The 12,820-nt window shown below is 48.7% G+C and overlaps 1 protein-coding gene and 1 long non-coding RNA gene across 4 annotated transcripts in view; one reads left to right on the top strand and one right to left on the bottom strand.

The window, feature by feature from the left end:
* The window catches only part of LOC147724883 (uncharacterized), a 74,103-nt gene extending 63,189 nt beyond the window's left edge, over positions 1 to 10,914 (bottom strand). Inside the window, exon 1 of the long non-coding RNA XR_015310112.1 lies at positions 10,228 to 10,914. This is a non-coding gene — a long non-coding RNA (uncharacterized LOC147724883). The remainder of the gene's footprint in view (positions 1 to 10,227) is intronic.
* Positions 1 to 12,820, top strand: part of LOC147724882 (alanine aminotransferase 2) — a 1,140,553-nt gene that overhangs the window by 631,100 nt on the left and 496,633 nt on the right. The window contains exon 1 of one of the 3 annotated variants that reach the window (XM_086966408.1): positions 11,510 to 11,689. The exons of 1 other annotated variant lie outside the window; for it this stretch is intronic. The gene's annotated coding sequence lies outside the window, so the exon portion shown is untranslated. Of the gene's footprint in view, positions 1 to 11,509; positions 11,690 to 12,820 lie in introns of those variants that run through there. One more of the 3 variants, XM_086966411.1, reaches the window with a different exon arrangement.

The raw sequence follows: 12,820 nt of genomic DNA, 5'->3' as shown, positions 1-12,820 counted from the left end.
ATTCCTGGACTCTCCCCCCCGTCTTAACGAAGAATCCCCCACAATGCTGACACGATCAAGCAGACCACAATAAAACAGTACATCAGAGGAGACTAGAAATCCCGCCCCGGACTCCGTTAACCGAATAAAGCAGTCCCGTTACCGATAAATCAATATTGTGAAACCTTAAGCAACAGTCTCAGCCTTGGCCCCCTCGATCAAATTTGCTGATCCCCTCTGATAAGTAGAGCCCCACCGTAAAGTTGTCAAAAGTCAAACAGAAGTTGTCGAAACATAGTCTATAAGACGAAGAAAGGATGGCAAGTCCCAAAGTAGACGCTCGAGTCCAACGATGCCCCCTCCCGACTCTAAGACCAGGCACTATCCCATCCGCCATCTTGATGGACCAGCCGGGAAGGGGGTGCGACACAGTCCCACACAGATCACAATTACGAGCAAACGTTTCCAAATCGGGAAAAGCAGTGAAATGTTCCGCCAATTGCAGTTCCAAAGATTCCGACTTTGTAGGTGTATCGCCAGTCTCCACATGTTCGAACCGTTCCACTTCTGCAGGGGCATGGAAAGCTCCAAGCACCGGGTCAAATTGCACCGCTGGGGTAGCAATAGGGAAAGGAACTGGCCACCGGGCCTCGGGCAGCAAATCAGAGTCCGGTCCGGATCCTCTAATTCCGCCCGCCGCCATCATCAGATTCCAGGCCTGGGTCTTCATAGTCGCCTGGAGTGCCTCAAGGGCCGCCATCACTGACCGCAATGATGGGCCGCACTGAATCCGCTCCGCCGGGTTCCGCATAGCATCAAGCATATTGTCCCCCACGGAGAGGCGCCTTCCCCGGGGTAAGATTAGGTGGAGCAGGAATGAACCGTGAGGGACCGATCGTCAATAGGCGCTAGTGCGCACCACGTCTCCGACCCAACGGCACCGGCGCTACGAACGCCAGGCCCCCGGGTCCCAGACCCCCACACACACCACCTCGGGCGTCACTCGTCTCCTCACCTCCGGTACGGTTCCAGGCAGCAGATCGGCAACAAAGCAATAATAAAGATGTTGGAAGTTCCATGGACCGGACCCTGCCGCTCTCTCCGGTCCGCTGTTGTTCAACTAGGACCCGGCTAGACCAACACTTGAGACCCCGGCTTCCAGACTGGGCTAGGCCTCAAATTAAACCTCGACATAACTCCACTTCACCATGTCGGAAAAATCTCGGGATTGCACCATCAGTCCGCAGAGTAGTTCATGCACCCGGATATGGGGCGAGAAATCAGGATATACGACAGGATCTTCGTACGAAAGACTTGGGTCAGCGGAGCCGGGAAGCTATGCTGCCATCTTGCTTGCTGTCGTAGCTACCCCCCCTCCCCCGCCCCCGTGAAAATCATTATTAAGCACATTCCTGATTCTGGGACAAGAAGTTAAGAAAAGAACAAGGTGAGTTCCGCACTGGCAGAGGGTGTGTTGATAAGATCCTTACTCTACGCTACATCAGAGAGTGGTGCACAAAATGGCCGAGACAACAGTACATCGCCTTCATTGATTTTTTAGAAAGCCTATGTCTGAATCTACGGTGACAGACTCTGGCATACCACAGCAGATACTTCTTCTCTCCAAGCGCTTCTACAATAATATTACCTGGACGGTGGGAGATACTGAGTATAGCTTCAAAGTCAAGACTGGTGTGAGACAGGGATGTGTGATGTCAGCGTTGCTCTTCAACCTAGTCATGAGTGGGCGATGTGATGCATAACAGAAGACCAAGCCAGACGCATCATAAGGACCTTATTCTACACACTGGAGGACTTTGACTATGCAGGTGACATAGCCTTGCTCTCTCACTCACCATCATAAGCAGGAAAAGATATCTCATTTCAACATTTATGCAGAGCATATGCACCTGAAGATCAACACAAAGAATCAGACGCCATGCCAAACAACATGCCAAACCCTTCCCCAGTCAGGGTGGATGGAGAGGACCAAGTCATGACTGAAGAGTTCTCCTACCTAAGCAGTGCTGTCAGACATAATGGAGGGGCAGGCAGTGACACCAAGAGCTGACTGAAAAAGGCCTTCTACATGCAGAACAAAGTGTGGAGGTCATCTAACTACAGCACAGACACCAAGCAGAGGCTTTACCAGAGCTGCCTTCTGTCCACACTCTTTTATCGATCAGACTACTGATGGATGATGAAAAGATACATCACCAAACTGTCAGCCTTTCACACCAGTAACCTGAGAAGAATCCAGTGCATTAGTCTGGCTGCGAACAATCCCCAGCCAGGAACAGCTCAACAGATGCAAGCAAGAGAGCACTAACACCATCATTATGAGAAGAAGATGGAGATGGACAGGATCAGAAGAGAAGAAGATTCCATCACAAGAACAACTCTCCCCTGGACTCCAGAAGGCAAACAAAAGAGAGACCGGTCAAAGAACACCTGGAGGCGACCTGTGGAAACGGAAATAATGACCCTGAACCACAGCTGCAGTACCGTACCGAAAAATGCACAAGACAGACAGAAGTGGAGGTCCTTCTTTGCTGCCCTACATGCCAATTTGCATAACAGGCAGTGCGTAAGTACCAGAACAGACCTGAACAATACGGTCCGCATGCTGTCCTAAGGCTTAGAAGAGAGATAGACCAGGGACAGACAGTGCGGCCTAAAGATATTAATCCATGCAGAAATGAATGCTACCAGACTCCTGTGACAACAACAGGCAGCAGACAGGCACCTCTAAGTGCAACAGGTGCATCAGACTTCAAGTGAGCAATCACATGGTGGTAGACAGCCAACCAGAGCGCTGCCAGCAGGATGGAGCTCCGATGGTGCCATCTCTTCCCTGGAGTCTAACGCCTCAGAAGAGGAGCCAACTCTTGGATTCCGGAAGGGGACAAGACACTGATCACAAGAGTGGTGTAGTGTAGGCACAGCTTCTTACGTTGGCATGCTACAAGCACATCCCGTTTCTTCGGTCACTGCCTTCCATACTGTTGTGCCGCCCCCATAAATGGAGTGTTGTCACCAAATTGTGTGGTGTTACCCATATGAATAAAGTGACACTGGTTTAAAAGAAAAAATGATTTATTTGTTGTGATAGAAACCAGTACTCTGTGTCTCTCTCTGTTTGTCCGAGAGCAGCAGTCAGTGCTTTAAATGGGAAACAATAAGTGCAGGTACTCATTAATATGAGCTAGAGGCATGGTGAGTGGGCGGGGCTGGGGGCAGGCTTAAGGCAACATATGATGATACATAATGACTATTGGACTTGGCCCTTCTGGCAGGTTCAACCCTAGACTTTTTGCTTGTAATGGTGACCTGGTGATGGTGATTTTTGGGTTCTGCGCACTTTCACTGTGTCCCAGTGGAAAGTGCGTGCGCACTCTGAGTGCATGTGATGAGATAGGCCTGCCCTCCCATAGGAATGCATGGGGAATGTATGTGTCCCTGGTAGTTCCTGATGCGTGGGGTGTACAGGTTCGAATTTGATATGTGCGAACTCGTGAGAGTGAATGCTTCGCAATGGTGTATGTGGCATGAGTGTGTCTTGTGTACAAATGCCACTTCTAGGAGTTGGCATATTAGTGTAAAATATGCCTGGCGTGTGATTGGCTGGAGCTGGCTGCTGAGCCTGGCTCCAGGAAGGCTGGATGGGTCTGCCCGGTGGTGAGTGGGAGATTAGCATGCTGATGGCTGGGGAGGAGTGTACCTGTGTCCTGAATGAGGCTGGGTTTTCCCCAGGCAATGCTGGCTCCGCCCCCTGTGGTGCGACTGATGACCCTAGCCCTGCCAGTGAATGAAATGGGTGGTTGAGCCATCAAGAGTGCTCCAAAACCAGCTGCGACTGGTTTCTCCCCCACCCTGCACCCTTAAACAAAGGAATGTGGTATATAAAAATGGGGCTATGTCCCCACAGATGTTGTTCTCTTCCAGGATCCTGAGGGGGCTGCTGCTGTTGCTGGGCCAGAGGACCGCCACTTGGATTGTCTCCCTGTCTGGAGACCCAGTGAGCTGGCTGTGGGCCCAGCTTTGCCCCCCTGCCTTGCTAAAGGACTTTGCCTGGACTTTGCTGGCTTCCAGCGCCTGGAAGCGCTGCATCTTGACCTCTAGCGCTTGAGAGCGCTCTATTCTGCCCCTAAGCGCTTGGGAGCGCTTTTTGCACAGCCGGTACCCACCCGGCATTTGCCCGTCTATTTTGCTGATTTTGAAGCCCCTGGAGAGTGCCCACCTCGCTAGGGACCTTGCCGCTATTTGTTGGTGGCCCCCAGATCAAGTGCCCACCTCAATTTATGGTTTATTACAGCCGGTACCCCGTGTTTTCACCGCCGCCGGCCGCGCCTCCCTAACCCAGGGCCGCGCTGCGATTGGCCGCAGTCGCGACCCGGAAGTCAGGCAGGCCGAGGGGCGGGACATCGAGACAACCGGAAGCGGCCGGGAGGCCACCCCGCACTCCGGTGAGAGGAGAAGCCGGCGTCTTTCCTTTCCCCCCCCCCCGGGCTCCCAAAGCGAGGGAGAGCCCAGGAGAGAGAGGGGAGAAGTGTGCAGAGAGCCCCAAGGAGCCGGATCTCTCGTGAAGCCGCCCGCGGACCGGAGCAGAGGCAGAGGACCCGGTACTGGCTGGTGAGTACCGCTGGGTCCGGTGCTGTGCTGGCGAGCCCCCGAAGGCTCAGGGGGCATTTGTTTAGAGCCGGAGAGGCTCTGCCTTGTCAGGGCACATTGTCGGTGCCCGTGCCCCCCCTCCGGTGTTCAGAGCCTGCGAGGCTCAGGGCATTTTCTGTTTGCGAGCCACGAGGCTCTTGGGGGCATTGCTTGGTGTTTCGAGCCCTGAGAGGCTCCACGTGGCCCATTCTGTTACGAGCCTAGAGAGGCTCAGGGGGCATAGTATTTGTTTAGAGCCACGAGGGCTCCTGGCGGCATTCCTCTGTTTGGTGAGCCTGAAAGTCTCAAGGGGGCATTTTTGGATTTACTGAGAGCCCAGAGAGGCTCTGGGGCCATTTGTTTATTCAGAGCCTGCGAGGCTCCCACGTTGGCCCATCCTTGCTTGCACCAGTTGCCCAGCACTTTGTGGGCAGCTGCCATGTTTAGGCCCCTGACATTGGGACAGTTCTGGTGTTCCTGTCTATGGAAAGTCACAGGTGGTGACTTGTGTGAGTTTGGCGCAATTGGCCTTGTTCTACACCGCTGAATGTGTTTATGCATCATGTGCCTTGCTCTTACACCGCTGAATGTATTTAATGCATCATGTGTTATTTGCACCTCTGAATGTGTTTAGGCTTCATGTGTTTCCTCCCTTACACCTCTGAATGTATGTTATGCATCATGTGTTATGTGTTTACACCCCTACAGGTATTGTGATACGTAGGTGGTTGTTCTCCTAGTACAGGTGGTGCTAGTGAGGTCCTGGTTACCAGTAGTTACTGGTTGTGTGCTCTATTTTTATATTTTGTGCTACAGTGATTTATACTCTAACTTCTAAGTGCTATTTCTAAAAGTGTTACTTCTAAAAAGTGCTGATACCTGACAGTGGTCCAGGTGGCCCTGTCTTGTACATATCCCCTGTAAATTCTGCCCGTGCCTGTTGGCACATTGTAAAGTGTGTGTTCTATCCAATGTGTTTTGGTGTAATACAAAGGCTATTTTTATATATAACCTTGTGTGGAGTTTCCTTTGTGGTGGGCCTTGGGTGTTGTTGCTGGGGTGAGTGCGCAAATACTTAACTGACATTGCCTCCAAGTTTAGCCTTGCTGCTCGCGCCACGTTACCTAGAGGGTGAGCAGAGGTTATCTTGGCATGTAACTCCCTTGCCCTGACTTGGGAGTGGTGGTCTCTGACTGACTTTGGCCCAAGCCCTGGCCAGCCAGGGATCCCATTTCTAACAATGACTTCTATATCAGTTGCAGCAACTATAAAAAAACACACGAGAAATGTGTTTAAACGAAACAGGTTAACTCATTACACAAAATGAAAGCCAAAAAGGATGATATGTGAACAGTTCCTCGTTTTGTAATATGTGCTGCTTCTTAATGCTATACTGTTATTTGTTGTTGTTTGGCACAATACAATATATACTCTCAAGCGTGTACACACACACACACCCTAAAATCTACTGAGTGTCCTGATTCTCTCCCTTTTCTCTCACTGAAAAACAGGCACACACACAAGTCGACAAGCGCACAGACATGACACTTGCAAAAAGTGTCAGGTGGGATTAAATCAATTTTAAACTCCTTACCTCGCATGATTTTCTAAATTGCCACTGTCCATGTGCTGCCTCCATACCTGTGTTTGCACAAATTCACACAATAGTGGGAATGTGATTAACTGCACAGGGCCTAAATGGGGCCTCCACCGTCAAACACAGTGTGATGGTGAACACAGGGACATCCCCACGCAAATGATCCCATGCTGAATAGTTCAACAGCGGCTCTGCTCAGGACTATAGAAGCGCCTTGGCTGTCAGATAGGTTCCAACCATGACAGTACTAGCAGCCAGTTAGGAGAGTATCATGAGTATTGGTACTCTCCTCAGCAGTAGAGAAGTGCCGGTACTAACGGGAATAAAATTAAACGTGCTGGGAATCAGTATCTGTGAGTACCGGCCCATTTAAAAACAATGCCACTGCCCTTTTCCCTACAACCAGGCTCTTCCTGTCTCTTGCTGGCTCTGTGCCCCTACATTCACATGTCCTCTCCACTTGCCTCTAATCTTTACCCAGCCTCTAAGCTTCTCTCACTAGTTCTGCTCCACTTCCTTCCACCTTTTGCTTACTCTCCACAAGTCTTACAATTTCTCCCTCGTTTTTCCGTACTTGTCTCCTGTTCTTGCCTCCAAAATTAAAGTTAAGAAATGCACCAGATGTATGACTTTACAGAAATGTGTTAAAATACAATTTCTAAGACGATTCATGATTTCAAAACTCAAATATCTGGTATTTTATCTGAAAATAAGTGGCAATCCTAACTTAACCTGCCACCTCACTTCTTTACATTCATCCCTACTCCTTCCTTCCGCAAAGAGAAGCAGCTCCTGTCCTGAACAAAAAGATGGAAAAAAAACGGCTTTGGCGAAGGCAGAGGATTTTGTTGGGCTGCTATTCGCTGTAGAACGGCCAGGGCAATCAATATTTCGAATAAGACTGGATTACTGACTGACTGCCCGTCCCAACCCATTTACACACCTGATGGAGAGGGGCAGGGGTAAGGCTAAAGCACTTTCAGCCGAATAGTTGACGGGAACCTGACCGACATTGAAGGGTCTGTCTAGACCCTGTCCTGTTAATCAAAGGGTGATGCAAGGCTTGCCCTCTTAGACCCCTGCAGTCTCAGGCCATTCGCATGGGCGCTGCTGGAATCTCCAGCAGGGACTCTGCAAGAGGCTTGGCGCGCTTACAAGCTCCTGAGAAGCAGAGCAGCATCTACTGTGTGCTAGAGGAGATAAACACTCGGAGTCCGCAGTGCAATCTATTAAGGTACCGGTACTCTCCCTGGCTAATGAGAAGTGCCGGTACTGAGGGCCAGAAAATTCAGAGGTCCCGGTACTCAGTGCCGGCGAGTACTGGCCCATTTAAAGCACTGGCAGCCGTGAAACTCTCAAGTCTTGAACTCACAGCGACGCAGAACCATGGAAACAGAATACATTGGATATTTCATGCATACAAGAAATAAACAAAAGACAACCAGCCCATAACACATATGTATCTAGAGCAGGGGTCTCCAAACTTTTCTATCGCACGAGATACTAATGTGCAATGGAAACTATCCCGAGCTACTAAAATTATTAGTGTTGAAATAGTGACAACATCAAACAAGATTATGTTAGTGGCTCTCCTAAACAGGATTACCAGCAGTGATCACTTAGGTGCGCCAGGAAGTGATACTAGCAGCAATGTAAAAAAAGGTGCTGTTAATTTGGAATTACTTTACATAGGTAACACTTAACATCCATAGTTACAATGCTTGTGGACCAAGTTAATATTACAAATAAATCTACGCAACACCACATGATTCATCACTCAAATATCAGCTTTAAAATTATATTGTAAATTCAACAATTTGTTTTCAGTCACAGTGCTTTAAAAGGGCTGGTACTGTCAAGTACTGAGGACTCACCAGACCTGAGGATTGATTCCAGCACCGGCACGAAGATCTAAGAACTCGTGCAGGTTTTCAGCGGATCACAGACAACCGCCTAGCCCTCCAATACCTTGCCCTCGTGCAGGTTGAAATTCATTTCTTGACAATCACCTCTGATTGCCCCAACTCTAGCACCTTTCCAGCACGCCCCAAGCAAGACAACCCAGTCCTGATGACGATCCTTACTAGCGTGGATCGAAACGCCGTCGACTCTACAGCTTATTAAAAGGGGTTCTTTTCTAATGTGGTTCAAATAATGGAAATGAAATCTTTTATCTGTCATCCCACTTTGTCACATGATCTGAGCCACCCACTGTAGATTGCTTGCACCTTTCCACAGTGCGCCGCTTCTGCTGTTCACTCCCCCACTTGCGTCGCCACTTTCACCACAGTCACTTTTTGTAGAGCACCAAGTTTTCTATGGTTGTCACCTAATTGAGTTTATGCAGTGCTGCTTATAACTGTATAATACCGACCATGAATTTACATTATAAAACAAGATGATTTACTACGTTGTCTTAAATTCAAAGAGTGTTCTCCTTTTTCCTTGCTAGCAATGCCATGTGCATGCATATTTAATTGACTGTTCGTTATTACCTATTGGGACACTGTTTTTTGACTGCATAGTACTGAGGACCAGAACGTTTTTATTTTGAGAGGGAGAGTGCCTGCACTTCTTAAGAGAGACATAATACTTTTAATTGGAGAGTACCTGCACTTCTCAGAAACAAACAGGTACTCTGATACAGATTCCCGGCACTTCTATTTTTCCATTTCAAGCACTTTTCAGACATCATCTTATGAGCTCTGAAAATAAACACCTTTTCATCTTGAATACATACTTTTCAATGTCGGTATAAATATATCAATTCTGTCAAGCGAAACCTTCTAATGTAGAAGTCTGTGTTACACACAGAACTACTCAAAGGCAGCTGGAGAGCTACCACCAGCTCACGAGCTACTCGTTGGAGAAAACTGATCTAGAGGCATGAGGGACACCCACCGATTGCATCGGTGACACATCTTGTGCTTTATTTTCGCAGGTTTGTCTGTGCAAGAATTGTTATGCATCAGGTTTCTTGGGAAAAAAATCCAATTTTGCAATGGTTTTTGTATTTGTTGATAGAGAGTTTATTTGTACTCTATTCATAAGAGTCAGCGAAAGAGAAACAGCCGACACGTGTTTCGCCCCCTTACATGGCCATCTCGCCTGGGGCTTCCTCAGGGCGGGTAATTTTTTATTTTAATTCTATCGGCATCGTTGATTATTTGAAAAGAATATTTTTCTGAGATTCTCAAATTCTAAGCATAATGCCAGGGCGGATGCGGCGATCTGCTCATATCTTGTGCTGTGTGTTGTAGCTCTTTGACACACTGTTGTATCGGTTTTTTTTTTTAACTTTATTTTAGCATGTAACAGCAAAACAATCCCCCCCCTCCCCCCCCCCCCCCCCCCCCCCATACTTGGCATCACTAGTAAAACAAGTGCATACAGTTCGTCGTTTACCTCATTGTGGCCCACTCAGGTACAGAAATCACAGACATACGCAAATTTCTGGGAAGCAAAGCAAATCACATATATAGCAATGAGCATACGTGCGAAGTCAACAGGGCACTACCACAAGACAAGTACACTGTTGTATCGTTGAGACATCAGGAAAGTGCGTCGGCCCAAAGGAGCTGCTCTGATCTAACCTTCTTCCCCCGATAGTGCACCGGTAGTCCCTCCACTTGACGCTAGGTGGCAGTGTTGTACTCAGGAAGATGAAACTGAAACAGCAGTGCCAAGGTTTGGTTAGTTCACCTCGCTGAATTAACCAATTAGTGTTTGAAATGCCAAGCCGCTTGGAGTATGCGGCCACACAGGGTACATTATGGGGTACAGTTAACTCAATTATAACTCAAAAGATGTGAAACGTATATATAGAGAGTCATAGCAAAATACATGACATATAACGTAATTAAAGACAAACTATGTGACATTAACTAGCTGTGCTGCACACATTGTAACTCATCTGCAAAAGGCATCCCAATAGAAAGCACAGTTTTGCTAAGAAATGAAACTAAACACATTCATTGCATTCTTTTCGAATTGTTACTCACCAACGGTTGATCTTTTTATCGGGGATGGAAGCCCAGGGACGCCAGTGCAGCGAAGAAAGCAGCTGCTTCTTTAGTTTCTCACAGCTGCAGCCTTTTTGATGTATTGGCCAGGACTCAAAATTAAGCCTATTCAGAAACCTAGTAAGTTAGGCCTATTGGGTTTTCCAATGCTTGCTTAGTCTGGAAACCTTGGCCATCTTCTCTTTAGTTTCAGATTGACCTTGTAGTCACACTGTAGCGCCTCTGCGCGCACCTCTTTCTATAAGAACAGCGCTACTGGGCAGAATTATAATTATACATCACATATACGTTGTCTCCGTGCCTCGGTAAAATGCATGTCAAGGCGTCCGTCCGTCACCTGCACAAAGATTAGAATCTTGCACGGGTGCGTGTGATCCTGAGGGCAGTGCTGGTAACACGGAGATGCGTCTGACACAAACATGTTCATGTCGGTGGCTCTCTGCAGCTACTTTACATTGCATTTCATTATGTACGTTTTCTGTTTGCGGCTGCTGGCAAAAGCTTTCCCCGAGTACTTAAATTGCAGTTTGTGCAGCAGGTGGGGGATTTGTAACAAGTGTGGCAAATTCACATTTGTGTTGGTTGGAAAAAGAGTAGAAATTGATATTTTCAGCGGCCTTTGTAAGAGAATAACTAGTCATATGGCATAGCTTTAAAGGTAGTGACGTAGAACCTGTGCAACCCCGGGGGGTTGCAGTCTAAAGACTGCTCATAAAACGAGGACAAGATTTAGTGTGCACGTTCATTGGTTAAGTGGGCCATTTACGGTGAGCAATGTGGAGGTCGGGCTGACTCGGCCTTTAATCCTTCTGTGACCAAACAAGCACCGTTGATGTTGAGTAATAATGGCACTCGCCCTCAGTTCCAGGAGACACTTCCATTTGTAGTGTTTGCTATATGCACATGTTCTTTTATACAGGCATGCACCATTTACTTCTTAAAGCACTATAACTCATGGGGCGCTATATAAAAACAACTAATCGTTTTGATTACACTTTATCATTATCACCCACCCACCCTGTGATCCCAGATTATAGCTTATTTCACGGTGGGTGTGCGCCTATCACGCGACAGGGGCATGACTCTGGGGTGTGGCGAGAAGCCCCGCTGCTGGGCAGGAGTGCGGGCTAGAGTTACTCTCTGGGGGGCAGGATTTCAGCCGGACAGACGAGCCGCCGAAGAAAGGTCAGGCATCCTCCAGGCATTGCAAGGAGAGACGACACTCGCAGCCGGCCCCGCCCGCCTCCGTGGGGCTGACTTTATCAGCGGAGGGAGGCGCGGCACGGCAGGCTGGCACTGGAGAGAGGTGCCACGTCCTGGCACCAGAGGAGCCGGGCTGACGGTGGCAGTGACCCGCAGGGCAGCTCAGACGGACGCAGACCCAGCAGGCAGCGAGCCAGTCACCTCCAGGGGGAGCCAGGAGTCACCGTCCAGGGTTAAGGTCAGTGCCCCTTGTCACAGTATGTGTGATCTTGAGCTAGAGAGCAGGGCTCGGGTTCACGAAGTTCATGACCACTGGGAAGAGAGCGCGGCAGCTGTCACTTGAAGCCTGAACGGGCCAGCGCCTCTTACTCAAGGAGATATGTTTCTGGGTCGATGGTACTCATTTTTATCACCCAGTGGTGATTAAAGGCTGTAACTGCTGCTTGTAAATTACTCCGGCGCCGTTCTTTGCTCATCCGCGGATCGCTACAGCGCATGCATAAACACACTGAGCTATCTATATACATGTTTAAACGAACCAGGCAGCAGCCTGGAAGCACCGGGTCTTTGCAACATACTTTCTCCTCCAGGGGTACCATATCAACAATCATATGCGCTGAATAGATCAGAACCAGGATTACAGTAAGCAATACGTCCTTTTTTTACACTAGTAAACTCACAGTCCTTCTTTGCACTTTTGGAATGTAGTCAAGTCAAGTCAAGAGATTTATATAGCGCGCTACATACCCATAGGGTCTCAAGGCGCTTGAGGAAGGGTGGGGGATTACTTGTCGAATATCCAAGTTTTAAGTTGCTTTCTGAATGCTAGGTGGTTCTGAGTAAGGCGAAGGTGAGTGGGAAGTGTGTTCCAGGTTTTAGCTGCCAGGTAGGAGAAGGATCTACCTCCCATGGTGGTTTTGTTGATGCGAGGTACAGTGGCAAGGGCTTGGTTGGAGGATCGTAGCTGACGGGAGGGGGCGTAGAAGGACAGTCGTGTGTTGAGGCATTCGGGTCCAAGTTCGTAAAGTGCTTTGTGTGCGTGGGTTAGGAGGCGGAAAGTAATCCTCTTATTGATGGGGAGCCAGTGGAGGTTTTTCAGGTGACCAGAGATGTATTCTTTTGCGGGATGTCTAGTATGAGCCTGGCTGAAGCGTTCTGGATGCGTTGGAGTTTTTTCTGGAGTTTTGCGGTGGTACCGGCGTACAGGGTGTTTCTGTAGTCTAGGCGGCTCGTGACCAGTGCGTGGGTGACCGTTTTTCTAGTTTCGGTGGGGATCCAGCTAAATGTTTTTTTGAGCATGCGAAGAATGTTGAAGCAAGATGATGAAACGGCGTTGACTTGTCTGGTCATCGAGAGTGAGGAGTCCAGG

The sequence above is a fragment of the Lissotriton vulgaris genome, chromosome 4_1 (genome assembly GCF_964263255.1).
Source record: "Lissotriton vulgaris chromosome 4_1, aLisVul1.2, whole genome shotgun sequence".
NCBI classification, from domain to species: Eukaryota; Metazoa; Chordata; class Amphibia; order Caudata; family Salamandridae; genus Lissotriton; species Lissotriton vulgaris.
The sequence above is the reverse complement of the archived record's forward strand: the minus strand, read 5'-3'. Positions and strand labels throughout refer to the sequence as shown.